Raw genomic sequence first — 15346 nt, 5'->3', positions numbered from 1 at the left:
TTATAAATCCAGTGGGTAGCCTTCTACCTCTGCTGTACTTTATTTTGAGTGTATATTTTCTAAGCAGCTATAGGGTTCAGTGTTGTTTTTAAAAATAGTGTTTTTTTTTAACACCTTATAGGATGTCTGTTTCTCAGAAGAAAAAAGAGTTATGCGAGGGTTGAGTGACTTCTCCAAGTTCTGTAGCTTGTCAGGAGATGGGCTTGGAATTCAGATCTAGGCGTTCTGGCTTCAGAGTCCCAGGCTCCCCTTATGGAAACCCTGTCCGCAGCTTTCCTTGTCCCATTCCCACCGCTGCCCCGCCTGTGTGCTGGTGCCTTTGGTGGCGAACCGCACTGATGGAAGGCATTCTGTTGATCTGCCCCCGCTGACTTATTCCATTGTGTCCTCATGTGTCTTTCAGCATATTTTATTTGGAAGCATGTTTATGGATAAAAACAAAATCATAGCCAACTAGATTTTGTCTGGGGAGGGAATATGGTTCTGGCGTAATGTTTTATTTTTTCTTCATTCTTTTTCAGGACATAAATTCAGATGGTTGGAAAAAGTGTATCAGTGTTAATGTTACTATTCTTGGAAGACCTGTCAACATTTTAGAAGGAAGCTTAGGTCCACCACCGTATCTAGTCACTGGTTTTTGTTTCATTTTTTTTAAGCTAGACTATTTGGAGAAAGATCTTTGTTTGCTTTGCGCAGAGGTGAAAATTATGTATTCTACATCGCACGCGTGCGTGCTCAGTTGCGTCCGACTCTTCGTGACCTCTTAGGATGCTGCCTGCCAGGCTCCTCTGTCCATGTAACTTTCCAAGCAAGAATATTGGAGTGAGATGCCATTTCCTTCTCCATCGTTTTTGTTTTTTTAACTTGTTGGCTTCAAAGGCATTAGGAGTCCAGCTGGTCAGGCGAGCTTCCGATGTTCTGCAAATGAGTCACTAGTGCAAGCATTCGACGCCTGAGTGCTCAGACTCCTCACCTGTCGGAGCCTGAGTTGTGGAGGCGGGAAGGAAGCACTTTCTGGATTGGTCACTAGGTGTGGGCGAGATGCTCCTCTCGTTTGGACCCTTCTTTGCCGGACGTTAGGAGGCACGGCAGTGTCTGCTGGTCATCTGTGCGGCGTATGTAAAGCTAGGGTTTGTGGGGCAGCTCTTTAGCCGCGGAGCCTCCTGTCGGGTGCGGTGAGTCCTCCGGAGGCTGTGCAGCATACTCTAGAGCCAGTGCTGCCAAGGGATCGCTTGTGGGGCAGATGGGCAGCTCCACCGGCCACGGGCCCCTCACCTCACCTTTACCCTAAAATGAGCTCCTTGGTCTATTTTGTATCCTAACAGTGGATAAGACACTCAGGGTCCCCAGGTGGTGACGCTGGGGAGCAGCCACACTGGATTAGGCTGGGTCCAGTGAGGAGACAAAACCATGTACTAGTCATTTAAACCAGAGAGACTTAGTGTATTAAGGAGTTACTAAGTTGTGATAGGAGGAGAACTGTAAACAGGAAGGAGAGCTCTATACTCTAGGGCTCAGGGCTGTTACCCAGAGGACACTCTGGAAAGGGACCACTTGCCAGGGCTGGAGTTCACACCACGATGGAGCACATACGCTTGCAGCTGGAGTGCCTGGGCGAGCTGGCTCACGGTTCCCGGGCAGGCAGGAGCAGTCTGGGGCCCAGGCGAGCTGGGGCTGCAGAGGCAGTCAGGGTCCCTGTGTGGGTGTGAGTCCTGGGGTGTGTGCTGTCTGTGTGGGGAGGGCCACGGGGAGTGCCCCTCCGGGCTTTGAGTGAGCAGGCTGAGTGGAGAGGGGCACAGAGAGAGTCAGGTTGCCCTGCCGCAGCCGGCTGTTGGTCCCGTCGTCCCTCGTGCATGCACTCCTGCCCTCGCGGGTGTCCCTGGCCAGCCAGCCCTGTGGGACCTGGTGTGGGGGCAGGGGCCGAGGAGAGGGCGCAGGAAGTGGTAGCCAAGGCCAGGGTACCATCCGGCGCGCTGGGGCTCCCAGCTGCGTTGCTGCTTCCCAGGTCCGGAGCTGGAGAAAATACGTGCTGTCGGATGCTGGAGAAGCTCTGCCCTGCAGACAGATCCCGGACAGGAAACCAGGTCTGCCTTGGTGCGCCTTCCGTCCTTGCGCGGATGTGTCAGTGTGTCCTTGCTGCCACAGCTCTTTGGTGAGAGCTTGCTGCGAGGTGGTGAAAGAGGCCAGGGGTCACGCGCAGGGCAGGTCATCTTGTCCCCCGCTTCTGCAGTGGGTGTCACCATGGAGCGCTCACAGGACACAGACCTCCTTGCACTCCGTGCCCACCAGCCGCACACGCCTTCTCTAGATCTCTTTGCTACTGACCAGCCCTCCCTGTTCTCTCCAGACCCCTGACCGCCCCTGCCAGGGAGCCGGTGTGGATGCGCACCTCTGACCCAGGGTGCGGCCGAGTGCGCTTCCTGAAGGTCGGCTCCCTGGAGGGAGTCCCCTCGCGCAGAGCCCTGGGGACCACTGAGCGCCGGGGCGGGCTGCAGCCATCCCGGGCTGAGCCGGCGCGTCATCGCGGCTATCTGTCCACAGACGCCAGCTCTTTTCCTTAGTTACTGATCGTAAGGAACTTGCCACGAGGCTGTAGGTACAGTTTCTGAAGGCGCAGCAGTGCAGTGTATGTGTGGGGTCAGGGTCCTCTCACACGAGTTGCCCCCTGGGAAGCTCGGGTGCCTCCTGGGTCGGGCGGTTGGCCCTTTCCTGCGTGCCGCTTCACTTTGAAAACCACTGGGTGTGATCGTGCTCAGCCCAGCAAGACTAGAGAGTCTCCTCCTCGCTCACTCAGTGGGCCTTGCCTGCCCTAGGAGTGCTGTCATGGGAGGTGTTAGTGGGAGGACTGGGATTGAGACAAAGCCTCTGGAGTCTGCAGTCAGTTCACTGGGCGGGAGGCGGAGGCAAGTGCCCCCAGTGGGAAAGTCGCGTGAGAAACGCTGTGCCAACAGAATAACGTGTTACTCATCATGAGCCTGGGAGAGAGCCAGAGCAGAATGAGTCAGGTTTTAAATGGAGGATAATGCGGGACTCATACTGAAAGATGAGGGCCATTCTCCAGGTGGGCCATGAGAGGAGGTTTCCCTCCCAGATCCTCCCAGGAGGTCGGGTCGCAGAGAGGCGCTAATTGCAGCGCTGTGAGTACACAGCCTGCGTTCAGGCTGCCTGGACCTGAGTCCTCTTCTGTGATGTCAGCTGAGGTTACTTAGTGGTTCTGTTCACAGTGGCTCATCGCAGTTACGGGAGGAAGTGAGCTGTGCATCTAGCACAGTGCCGGGCACCATGTCAGCTGTGAGGCCGGACACGTCATCTCCCCTCCTGACGTTCATGACCTTGAAACAGGCCACTCCCTGCCGTTTTCCCAGGGGCCAGAGCGCAGAGCTGGGCTTGGAGCCGTGTCCGGCACCCAGCAGGTCCCCAGTAAATGCTGCCTGTGTGCACGGAGGAGCTCAGGGGCTCTCTTCCGACAGTGAGGTGTGTTTCTGGAGATGTGTTTTGTTTGCACTTGGCGGGAACCACCAGGTGAGAGCGGAACGGACGCTCCTGATGGCGTGATTGCTTGGCAGCGGCTTGGGCGCCGGTGTGCGTGCTCCTCAGCAGGCCGTGGCCCAGGCAGGCCGGGGCGGGGGTGTCGTGCTCAGTCGTGGGACCCCAGCCCCTTACCACATGCTTCCAGAAGAGCCAGCTTCTCCGGGGCTGGAGGGGCAGGGGCGGCAGTTTCCTCTCTCTTAGAGAGGCATAAACACAGTGAATGGTTTTAAAAGCTAATCGTACCAACTCCCAAGACAGTGACTGAAAATATGTGTGTCTTGAGGGAATAATCCGGTGCCTGGGTGGAATGCTCATGGTGAGCTGTTTCCTTGGCTGTGCATAGCTTGTGGAATCTTAGTGCCTTGACCAGGGACTGAACCCTGGCCCCTGGCAGTGACAGCACAGAGTCCTAACTACTAGACCACCAGAGAGTTCCTGGTTCACAGTGATTGTAACAGCTTCCGTCTGACAGGCTTTGGTCAGATGACAGTGAGCCCCGCCGCGAGGGCCAGGTCTTTGCGCTCCGTGTGACTCGGGCTCGCTCGCGGGGGCCCCTCACTCGGTGCCAGGGAGGGGCTCTGGGCACCTCGGTCCTCACGCAGGCCTGCGAGGCAGGGGTTGAAGCTGAGGAGGCTGAGGCAGGAGGTGAAGCCCAAGGTGCTGCGCTAGCAGACGAAACTGGGCAGTGTGGCCTTGGAGCGACATTCTTAAGCAGCCTTGCTATCGTTAGTAGACTTTTTCTTTCTTTACTTTGAAAAATAAACTTTATCGAGGTATAATTTGCATACGGTAAGAGGCACGCACTTTAAGGATACAATTCTATGAATGTTGGCAAGTGGCCACCACCCCAGTCAAGGTTTTGCAGATGTCCGTCGTCAGAGCTCCTCACGCACCTTCGCCAGCCCCTCCACTCTCCCCTGTCCAGGGCGGCCGGCGGGCGTCCTGGATGGGACGTGATTGTTACGTTCACACTTCCTTTTCTTTTTCCTCTGCTTCTGCCCCGTTAGGGTTTAATTTAGCATGTTTTGTAATTCCATTGTATCTCTTCTATTGACGTATTATTAGGTTAGTGAAAAAGTAATTGTGGTTTTGGACTGTGAATTTTAAATCATTATAACTAGACTCATAAACATTTATTAATCAAAATAGGAACCACTACAATCAACACATTTTTGCCAATGAAAAAGTTTGTTTATTCCTGTAGTCTAAAAATCCATGCTTCAGGATTCAACAAACTCTTGGAAAGCATTTTTTGCCTCCTGATGGTTTTGGGAGCATTTTCCCTGCAAAAAAGTTGTCCACGTGCTTAAAGAATGGTAGTTGGTTGTCGAGAGGTCAGGTGAATGTGGTGGATGAGGCCAAACTTTGTAGTTCAACTTTCGAAGCGTCGGTCGTGTGATGCGCGGTCGGGCGTTGTTGCGGAGGAGAGTTGGGCCCATTCTGATCAGTGCCGGCTGCAGGTGTTGCGTTGGGTGCATCTCATCGACTTGCCGAGCTTACCTCTCAGATGTAATGGTTTTGCCAGGGTTCAGAAAGCTGTAGTGGGTCAGACGGGCAGCAGACCACCAGATGGCGGTCGTGACCTTTGCGGTGCGAGTTTGGCCTGTGCTTTGGAGCTTCTTCTTGGTCCAGCCACTGAGCTGGGCATAGCCGGCTGTCACATACAGACCACTTGTCGTCATAGTCACAGGCCGATCAAGAAATAGTTCATTGTTGTCGAATAGAATAGGCTTCCCTCATAACCCAGTCAATGAAGAATCTGTCTGCAATACAAGAGACCCCAGTTTGATTCCTGGGTTGGGAAAATCCCTTGGAGAGGAAAATGGCAACCCATTCTAGTATTCTTGCCTGGAGAACCCCATGGACAGAGGATAGAATAAGACAAGACCACACGTCATTGGAAGGACTGATGCCGAAGCTGAAGCTCCGATACTGTGGCCACCTGATGAGAAGAGCTGACTCACTGGAAAAGACCCTGATGCTGGGGAAGATTAAAGGTGGGAGGAGAAGGGGACGACAGAGGATGAGATGGCTGGATGGCATCATTGACTCAATGGACATGGGTTTGGGTGGACTCCAGGAGTTGGTGATGGACAGGGAAGCCTGGTGGGATGCAGTCCATGGGGTTGCAGGAAGTCGAACACGACTGAGCGACTGAACTGAACTGAGCACTTCAAAATGATGATTTTTTTTTTTTCCCCGTCAGCTCATGAAGCACCCACTGATCAAGCTTTTTCAGCTTTCTAGTTTGGTTCAAATGCTGAATGACTGCAGAACGGTAGAGGTTGCGTTCTTTGCACCTTCTTGTATGTTTGTAATTGGATCAGCTTCAGTGGTCCTCTCGGTTGATCATAGTCAACCTCTGATGGCCAGCTCCTGAGCCCCTCGTCTTTAAGGCTCCAAGATTGCCGGGAGAAATATCAATAACCTCAGATATGCAGATGACACTACCCTTATGGCAGAAAGTGATGAGGAACTAAAATGCCTCTTGATGAAAGTGAAAGTGGAGAGTGAAAAAGTTGGCTTAAAGCTCAACATTCAGAAAACGAAGATCGTGGCATCCAGTCCCACCACTTCATGGGAAATAGATGGGGAAACAGTGGAAACAGTGGAAACAGTGTCAGACTTTCTTTTTCTGGGCTCCAAAATCACTGCAGATGGTGACTGCAGCCATGAAATTAAAAGATGCTTACTCCTTGGAAGGAAAGTTATGACCAACCTACATAGCATATTCAAAAGCAGAGACGTTACTTTGCCAACAAAGGTCCGTCTAGTCAAGGCTATGGTTTTTCCTGTGGTCATGTATGGATGTGAGAGTTGGACTGTGAAGAAGGCTGAGCGCCGAAGAATTGATGCTTTTGAACTGTGGTGTTGGAGAAGACTCTTGAGAGTCCCTTGGACTGCAAGGAGATCCAACCAGTCCATTCTGAAGGAGATCAGCCCTGGGATTTCTTTGGAAGGAATGATGCTGAAGCTGAAACTCCAGTACTTTGGCCACCTCATTCGAAGAGCTGACTCATTGGAAAAGACTCTGATGCTGGGAGGGATTGGGGGCAGGAGGAGAAGGGGACGACGGAGGATAAGATGCCTGGATGGCATCACTGACTCGGTGGACGTGAGTCTGAGTGAACTCCGGGAGGTGGTGATGGACAGGGAGGCCTGGCGTGCTGCGATTCACGGGGTCGCAAAGAGTTGGACACGATTGAGCGACTGATCTGATCTGATCCTTTGCAAAATTTCTTGAACCACCGCTGCACTGTGTGCTCATAAGCAGTTCCTGGGCCAGACGCGCTGTTGATATAGTGAGTTGTCTCTGTTGTTTTACAACCCCTTTTGAACTTGTGTAAGAAAATCACTCGACTTTGCTTTTTGCCTAGTCATCATTTCCCTAGTCTAAAATATAAAATAAACAGCAAGTAATAAGTCATTAGCAAAAAACATAAAGCGAGAAATGCACATTAAAGTGATGTGTAACAGTGCTTGCTTCAGCAGCACGTGCACTAAAATGATATATAACATCTGTCCAGGTGCTCAGTCGTGTCCGACTCTTCAAGACCCCATGGACCGCAGCACGCCAGGCCTCCCTGTCCATCCATCGAGTCGGTGATGCCATCCAACCATCTCATCCTCTCTTGTCCTCTTCTCCTCCTGCCTTCAGTCTTTCCCAGCATCAGGGTCTTTTCAAATGAGTCAGCTCTTCACATCAGGTGGCCAAAGGATTGGAGTTTCAGCATCAGTCCTTCCAGTGAACACTCCAGAGTGATCTCCTTTAGAATGGACTGGGTTGGATCTCCTTGCTGTCCAAGGGACTCTCAAGAGTCTTACTGTTATATATAACATAACAAATATTTATTTAAGAATATATTCCAGTATCAGACAACGAATTTGAACAGTGTAAAACTGCAATGGCTTTTGCACCAAACTTTTACAGTATGGCTGTCTTAGCATTCACAAGGCACGTTTTAAGTCAGTGCAGAGTCTCCCTTCCGACGGTGCGCAGTTGCTCAGAGTGGATGGTGGGGGGACCTTAACGCGGCGTATTCCCAGGTCCACTTTGTTCTGCTGATGTTGTTCGTTTTACTTTTACAAACGCTGTAAACACAGAACACACTGCTACTGTTGCTTTTGAAAGTCAGTTGCACTTCAGTGCAGTTTTTTAAAGGGGGAACACTGCCTTTACTTTACTTTGCTTATATTCCATTCTCAGGACTCTCCATTTCTTTGAGTAGGTCCGAGTTGCCGCCTTAAGCTGTGTTCTTTGTGCTCAGAATGTGTTAATATTTCCTGTAGTCTCCTGGCAGTGCGTTTCTCCCGTGTTTCTTTCTGAGGAAGTCTTTATTTCTCCTTTACTTCTTTTCAGGATATCTTTGCTAGGTATAGAATTTTTGGGTAACAGGTTTAAATTTGTTTGTTTTTGGCTTACATGGATTTTCACAAGAGGCCAATTCTGATTCTTATCTTTGTTAAACTGTGTGTAGTGCTTAACCTTTTATCCCCGGCTGCCTTTAAGGTTTTCACTTTTAGTTTTAAGCAGTTGGGATGCGACAGGACCAGGGCTTTTACTGTTTATTGTTTTGTTTGTTTATCCTGTTTGATGTTTTTTCTGTGCTGCTTGGATTTGAGGTTTTGTGTCTGTCATTAATTTTGGAAATTTCTCAACCACTGTTTCTTCTGCTCTTTGTTCCCCTCCTCTGGTTACCAGTTTGTTAGAATGTTTTGTGTGTGAGAATGTTTTATATTGTCTCACTTACTGGATATTCTGTCCAGGCTCCCATTGCCACTCATTTTTCTCTTTGTGTTTCAGTTGGGGTGATTTCCGTTGACCTGTCTTCAGCTTCACTGAAGAGAAATGTTTTTGTTTTTCTGCTGAAATTACTCATCTGATTTTCAATGCTGTTTGTCTTTTCTTTTATAGTTGTTAATATAGTAATCGTAGTAGCTTTAAATTCCCTGTCAGATCGTCCCAAAACCTGCTTCATATCTGAGTCTTGTTGTTTTGCCATGCTGTGTGGCAAAAACAGGATCTCAGTGCCCTGAGCAGGGGTCGAACCCACGCCTCCTGCAGTTTGAATATTGAATCTTAACCACTGGACTTCTGGGGAAGTCCCTCTGAGTCTTGTTTTGATGGTTGCTTTGTCTTTTGGGAATGTGGTGTTTTTGTTTTTGTTTTTTAATGCTTTTTGTCTACCTTACATATATTTTTCGGAACCACACATGTTGTATAGGACGGTCGTTTGTATGCCTGGAAACGGGTGCAGGTAGGCTTTCGCCACCGTAGCCTGAATTCCTTTTGTCAGGAGCTGGGCTCTGTTTAGAACTTGCTGCAGCCGTGCTTGTTGCCAGAGCTCCACGGCCTTCAGGTTTCTGCTGTGATGGCTTGTGTTGCGTGTGAGGGGTGGTTTCCAGAGCTGTGCCTCTGCGCTGCGATCTTCCTGCTCCGCCCTGCTTCACCGGGTGTCTCTGCACCCCTTGCTCCTCTCTGCTCCTCTCCCAGCAGCATTCCACTTTGGCTGTTACTTGAAGCTTTTCCTAAGTTGCTTTGTTTTTTTGGCCACACCATGTGGCTGGTGGAATCTTAGCTCCCCAAGCAGGGATTGAACCCACACCCTCAGCAGTGGAAGTGCAGAGTCGTAACCACTGGGCTGCAGAGATCCCCCTACTTGAAGCGTTCTGACTTGGTGTGAGCAGGAGAGGTGTGGTGCTGTCTCCTCGTCCCGAAAGGCTGAGTCTTTTGTGTGTGTTGACCCTGAGTCTTGGGGTGCAGTCCTCTGAGCTCTCCTGCCCCGTCCTTGGCTGTAGTTGGGGGCTCCCTGTGTAATCTTGCCCTTTTTCCAGGAGCACTCCCCCAACCCCCTTTTCCTTCCTCCTGTTGCAGTGAGTGTTCAGCAGAGCCTTTCCCTGGGCAGTGTGGACAGGGAAGGCCTTTTCTCCACAGTGGACGTGGAGAAGGATCAGGGTGGAATTCCTTGCCTCTCAGACTTGGCTGCCACTCCCCTCCCCAGTGCTGCCCCATCCCCAGTGCTTCTTAGGGCTCTTGCAGATCTTTCCAGAGTCCACTCAGTGAGTCTCCTAGGGACGCAGCAAAGGGGCACAGGTCCCCCAGCTTCTGTGGCCCAAAACGGCGTCCTGCCCGCCGGCACTCAGCCCTGCCCAGCATCGGCTGTCCTCCGTGAACCCTTCTCACCAGTGCGGGGCACGTCGGCCTCAGGTGGGTGTGTGTGGTCTGTTCTCTTGCAGGCAGTTAGATTTGGGGCCAGTTTGCTCTGTTACATCAGTTTCCTCATGGGCTCCCCAAAAGTCATGGCTTGGGGTTAGTTTGGTTGGGTTTACTGTGCAGGAGGGAGCAGTGCTCCTCCCAGCCACCTCCATCTGGGAGCCGAAGCCAGGAGGAACCATGTCAACAGTGATTTCAGTTTCATGAAGTCCAGCTTGTCAAGTGTGGTTAGTGCTCTTGGGGTCCTCCCAAATGTCTCTACCCCAAGGTTGACATCTTGTCTAAGTAGAAAAATCGTCTAATATTCTGTCTTCTCTGAGGCTGGACAGCCTTCCTCTCTGTTCTCTTACTAAAGTGCCGTGATGTCAGCTTTCATGTGTACGTCTGTTACCCGTTTCAGTTTGGGTTTGTTTTTCCAAGGTTTTATGTGTGGTGTGTGGTGCGGTTGGAGGCGCATGTGTGCGTGCCTGCTCAGTTGCTTTAGTCGTGTCTGACTCTGCGACCCCATGGACTCTAGCCCGCCAGGCTCCTCTGTCATGGGATTCTCCAGGTAAGAACACTGGAGTGGGTTGCCATGCGATCTTCCCGACTTAGGGATCGAACCCGCATTTCTTATGTCTCCTGCATTGACAGGCAGGCTCTTTACCACTAGCGCCACCTGAGAAGCCCAAGGTTGGAGGTTACCCCCCACAATATGGATATCCAGCTGTGTTATTGAGAAGCCTCTCCTTTCCCCTTGGGATTACCTTGTTCCTTTGTCTGACATGTTTTCTCAAAACTTCTTATTGTTAAACTTCGTAGACATGCATACAATAAGTATACGTATTTTGCACGTGTCCTTATTCGCTAAGTCGTATCCGATTCTTTTGTGACCCCGTGGACTGTAGCATGCCGGAGTTTTCCCTGTCCTTGAGATTTCCAGGTAAAAGTACTGAAGTGGTTGCCATTTGCTTCAAGGGGATGACCCTGACCCCGGGATTGAACCCGCGTCTCCTACTTCAGCGGCGGATTCTTCACCACGGCACCACCTGGGGCGCGGGCGATAACGTCCAGCTTTGCAGATCCCCCTGGTGTGGTCCCTGTACCAGCACTCTCCCAATGGAGAAACAGGACATTTCAAGGACTCCAGAAGCGCGCGAAGGCTACGTCTTGGTTACCGTTCCCTTTCTCTCCTTCCGTGGGTAACCGCTAAGTGCACGGTCCTAAGCGCTCCAGCTCTGTCTGTCGTTGGAACTTCACGTACTTGGGACTTGGCAGCATACAGTTGTTGGTGTGTAGCTCCTTCTACTCAGTATTTCTAAGGTTTGTTTAGAACTTTGCTACAGTTTGTCTAGCTCCAAACTGGACTAAAATTTTGCATTTTGACAGGAATTTCGCACAAATCATGTTGTATTCTTTGCAGCACATCATCTTAGGAGTTTGTGACATTGGTTTGTTCCATGACAGGTATTGGTAACGCTTCACACGTGGTTAAGGTGGTGTCTGACCGGCGTCTTCACTGTAAAGTTACTGATGTTTTGTGTTAAGTAATATGTCTTCTGTAGAGAAATACTTTATCATAAATATCCCGACTCTCATCCAGCTTTCTCCCTCTTAATTTAGCATCCAGCAGTACTTCTTGGTTGAATCCATTAATTCAGTGGTAGCAAAATGGTGATCTTCTACTTCCTCCATCCCTTCTGTATTTATTGACATTCTGCAGCAAGCTAGAACTTTCTTTTCTTCCTTGTTGTTTGTATACTCCTTCTGTAATTATGGACCTATGGTTTCCTGTTTGGTTTTTGGTGTGGTTTCCTGTTTTATACAGTATATCACGTTGAGCAGTGGGAACCTCTTCCAGCTGGCTGCTGAATCCTTTCATTTTTTGAGTCCTTCCGTACTTTACTATACCAGACATTCATTCTCACCTTGAGTTTTCTCTTCCGCAGTCCTGAAGTCAGCCATCCATCCAAGGAGCCCTGGTTTAATGGACAGTAGTATTTGCAAGTGAAAATGCGGATCTGCTGAAACAGGAGTTCACACTGAATCTTCAGATCCAGTCCAACATTTGGAGTTTATCATTAGCCTTCCTCCTCTCTCTCTCTCTGTGTCTCTTCTGTAGTGCAAACCTGGCTACGTTGTCTTCACCATGTTCACTTTGCTCGGTCCTGCTGCATGTGCGGGTCTCCACGCGCCAGCCGCACTCCCGGCTCTGGAACGCCTCCGGCAGACTGCGCTCCCTCCCAGCACCACGGTGCCCACCGGCCACGACCACCAGCACTTCCACGGCCGTGAGGGCCATGCTTGAGTTCTTTTTCGGAGGTTATCATTCAGTGGTATCTAAAATTTTTAAAAAATCAACCTTTATAAACTTAATTCTTCTTATTTATCTTTACATCCTCTTGGATTTTGTGTGTGTACAATCATATCATCTACAAATACTGGCACTTCGTTCCCCCTTTTCTAATCATTGGTCCTTTTACTTTTTTTTCTTACTATACTGGCTGGGTTCTCTGCTGAGTAGAAATGATGGTGGTCAGTACCTTCATCTCATTCGTGATCCGAGGAGGAAAACTTTGACTGTTTGATCTTTATGTTTAGTGGTAATAGGGTTCTTTTTCCAAGATGGCCTTTCTCAGTCTAGGTTACCGTATGTTCCTCGTATACTACGAGTGCTTTTACTAATGAATGGATATTCAATATGATTAAAAGCTTTTTCTGCAGCTTTTTGACCTTCCCCGATGGCTCAGTGGGTAAAGAATCTGCCTGCAATGCAGGAGACACGGATGTGGATTCAATGCCTGGGTCGGGAAGTACCCTTGGAGGAGGAAATGGCAGCTCACTCCAGTATTCTTGCTTGAAAAATCCCATGGACAGAGGAGCCTGGGGGGCTACAGCCAGTGGGCTCGCACAGAGTGGGACACGACTGACTGTGATGAGGAAACGTGCACGCCCTGCATCTGTTTTAATTACATGGCACTCGTCTCTCACTCTTCACTGTGATGAGTGATTAGAAAATCACCTCAGCATTAAACCAACTTTGCTTTCCTGGTAAACCCATCTGCTCATGGGAATATCCTTTTTTCTGTGTTACTGGATTGGGTTTGCTGATAAATTCAATTAAGACTTTCATCTGTTTTCATGAGTGAGAGTACATTGGGTTTTCCTTTCTCTCTGTCACATTTTCGTGTACTGATTATGGTTAATTTTTAGTATGTACTCTTTTTTGTTATCTGCACTAGTTTGTCTAAAATCAGATATGTTTTTCTTATTAAATTTTTGGAATAAACCATCTTGGCTTGGAGTTACACATGTTTGAGTTTACTTCATAATTATAGTATTGCTCCAGTTTCTATTTGTCTATTTTGAAAAGTTGTATTTTCTAGAAATTGTTTGAGCTTTTCATCAAACTCTCATCTGAAGTTTGACCTAAAGATGTTGCTAATATTCCTTATTACTTTAAGTGATTGCTTGATCTGTAATGAGGTCTTTTTCATTTTTGACGTTGGTTTTTTGTACTTTCTCCCTTAATGAGTCTTTCCAGTATTTGTCCATTTTATGGGTCTTTTCAAAGAAGTAGCTTTTGGCTTTGCTAATAATCTCTAATCTGCGAGTGTCTGGTGCCCTTTTAGACCCGGCCTCTCTGGGACAGGCCTTCACCCAAGAGGCCTTCTCGCCCAGGAAGTGGCCCCCACACACCCTCCACTGGTCTGGAGCCAGCCGGCCTGGATGTGAGTCCTTGCTCTGATACAAACTTGTTCAAGTCCGTACAGTACACGCCTCAGTCTCCTCTTTAATGAAGCGAGGACGACAGTCACACTGACACAGTACACGCCTCAGTCTCCTCTTTAATGGAGCGAGGACAACAGTCACACTGACACAGTACACGCCTCAGTCTCCTCTTTAATGAAGCGAGGACGACAGTCACACTGACACAGTACACGCCTCAGTCTCCTCTTTAATGGAGCGAGGACGACAGTCACACTGACACAGTACACGCCTCAGTCTCCTCTTTAATGGAGCGAGGACGACAGTCACACTGACACGGTACACGCCTCAGTCTCCTCTTTAATGGAGCGAGGACGACAGTCACACTGACACGGTACACGCCTCAGTCTCCTCTTTAATGGAGCGAGGACGACAGTCACACTGACACGGTACACGCCTCAGTCTCCTCTTTAATGGAGCGAGGACGACAGTCACACTGACACGGTACACGCCTCAGTCTCCTCTTTAATGGAGCGAGGACGACAGTCACACTGACACGGTACACGCCTCAGTCTCCTCTTTAATGGAGCGAGGACGACAGTCACACTGACACGGTACACGCCTCAGTCTCCTCTTTAATGGAGCGAGGACGACAGTCACACTGACACGGTACACGCCTCAGTCTCCTCTTTAATGGAGCGAGGACGACAGTCACACTGACACGGTACACGCCTCAGTCTCCTCTTTAATGGAGCGAGGACGACAGTCACACTGACACGGTACACGCCTCAGTCTCCTCTTTAATGGAGCGAGGACGACAGTCACACTGACACGGTACACGCCTCAGTCTCCTCTTTAATGGAGCGAGGACGACAGTCACACTGACACGGTACACGCCTCAGTCTCCTCTTTAATGGAGCGAGGACGACAGTCACACTGACACGGTACACGCCTCAGTCTCCTCTTTAGTGGAGCGAGGACGACAGTCACACTGACACGGTACACGCCTCAGTCTCCTCTTTAGTGGAGCGAGGACGACAGTCACACTGACACGGTACACGCCTCAGTCTCCTCTTTAGTGGAGCGAGGACGACAGTCACACTGACACGGTACACGCCTCAGTCTCCTCTTTAATGGAGCGAGGACGACAGTCACACTGACACGGTACACGCCTCAGTCTCCTCTTTAATGGAGCGAGGACGACAGTCACACTGACACGGTACACGCCTCAGTCTCCTCTTTAATGGAGCGAGGACGACAGTCACACTGACACGGTACACGCCTCAGTCTCCTCTTTAATGGAGCGAGGACGACAGTCACACTGACACGGTACACGCCTCAGTCTCCTCTTTAATGGAGCGAGGACGACAGTCACACTGACACGGTACACGCCTCAGTCTCCTCTTTAATGGAGCGAGGACGACAGTCACACTGACACGGTACACGCCTCAGTCTCCTCTTTAATGGAGCGAGGACGACAGTCACACTGACACGGTACACGCCTCAGTCTCCTCTTTAATGGAGCGAGGACGACAGTCACACTGACACGGTACACGCCTCAGTCTCCTCTTTAATGGAGCGAGGACGACAGTCACACTGACACGGTACACGCCTCAGTCTCCTCTTTAGTGGAGCGAGGACGACAGTCACACTGACACGGTACACGCCTCAGTCTCCTCTTTAGTGGAGCGAGGACGACAGTCACACTGACACGGTACACGCCTCAGTCTCCTCTTTAGTGGAGCGAGGACGACAGTCACACTGACACGGTACACGCCTCAGTCTCCTCTTTAGTGGAGCGAGGACGACAGTCACACTGACACGGTACACGCCTCAGTCTCCTCTTTAGTGGAGCGAGGACGACAGTCACACTGACACGGTACACGCCTCAGTCTCCTCTTTAGTGGAGCGAGG

At 50.1% G+C, this 15346-nt stretch overlaps 1 protein-coding gene across 2 annotated transcripts in view; it reads left to right on the top strand.

Annotated features, from left to right (window-relative positions):
• FAM193A (family with sequence similarity 193 member A) overlaps positions 1-15346 on the top strand; it is a 148961-nt gene that overhangs the window by 36875 nt on the left and 96740 nt on the right. The gene's annotated exons all lie outside the window — the stretch shown is intronic.

Source organism: Bos indicus x Bos taurus, chromosome 6 (assembly GCF_003369695.1).
Source record: "Bos indicus x Bos taurus breed Angus x Brahman F1 hybrid chromosome 6, Bos_hybrid_MaternalHap_v2.0, whole genome shotgun sequence".
NCBI classification, from domain to species: domain Eukaryota; kingdom Metazoa; phylum Chordata; class Mammalia; order Artiodactyla; family Bovidae; genus Bos; species Bos indicus x Bos taurus.
This window is presented reverse-complemented; position numbering and strand designations above follow the sequence as displayed.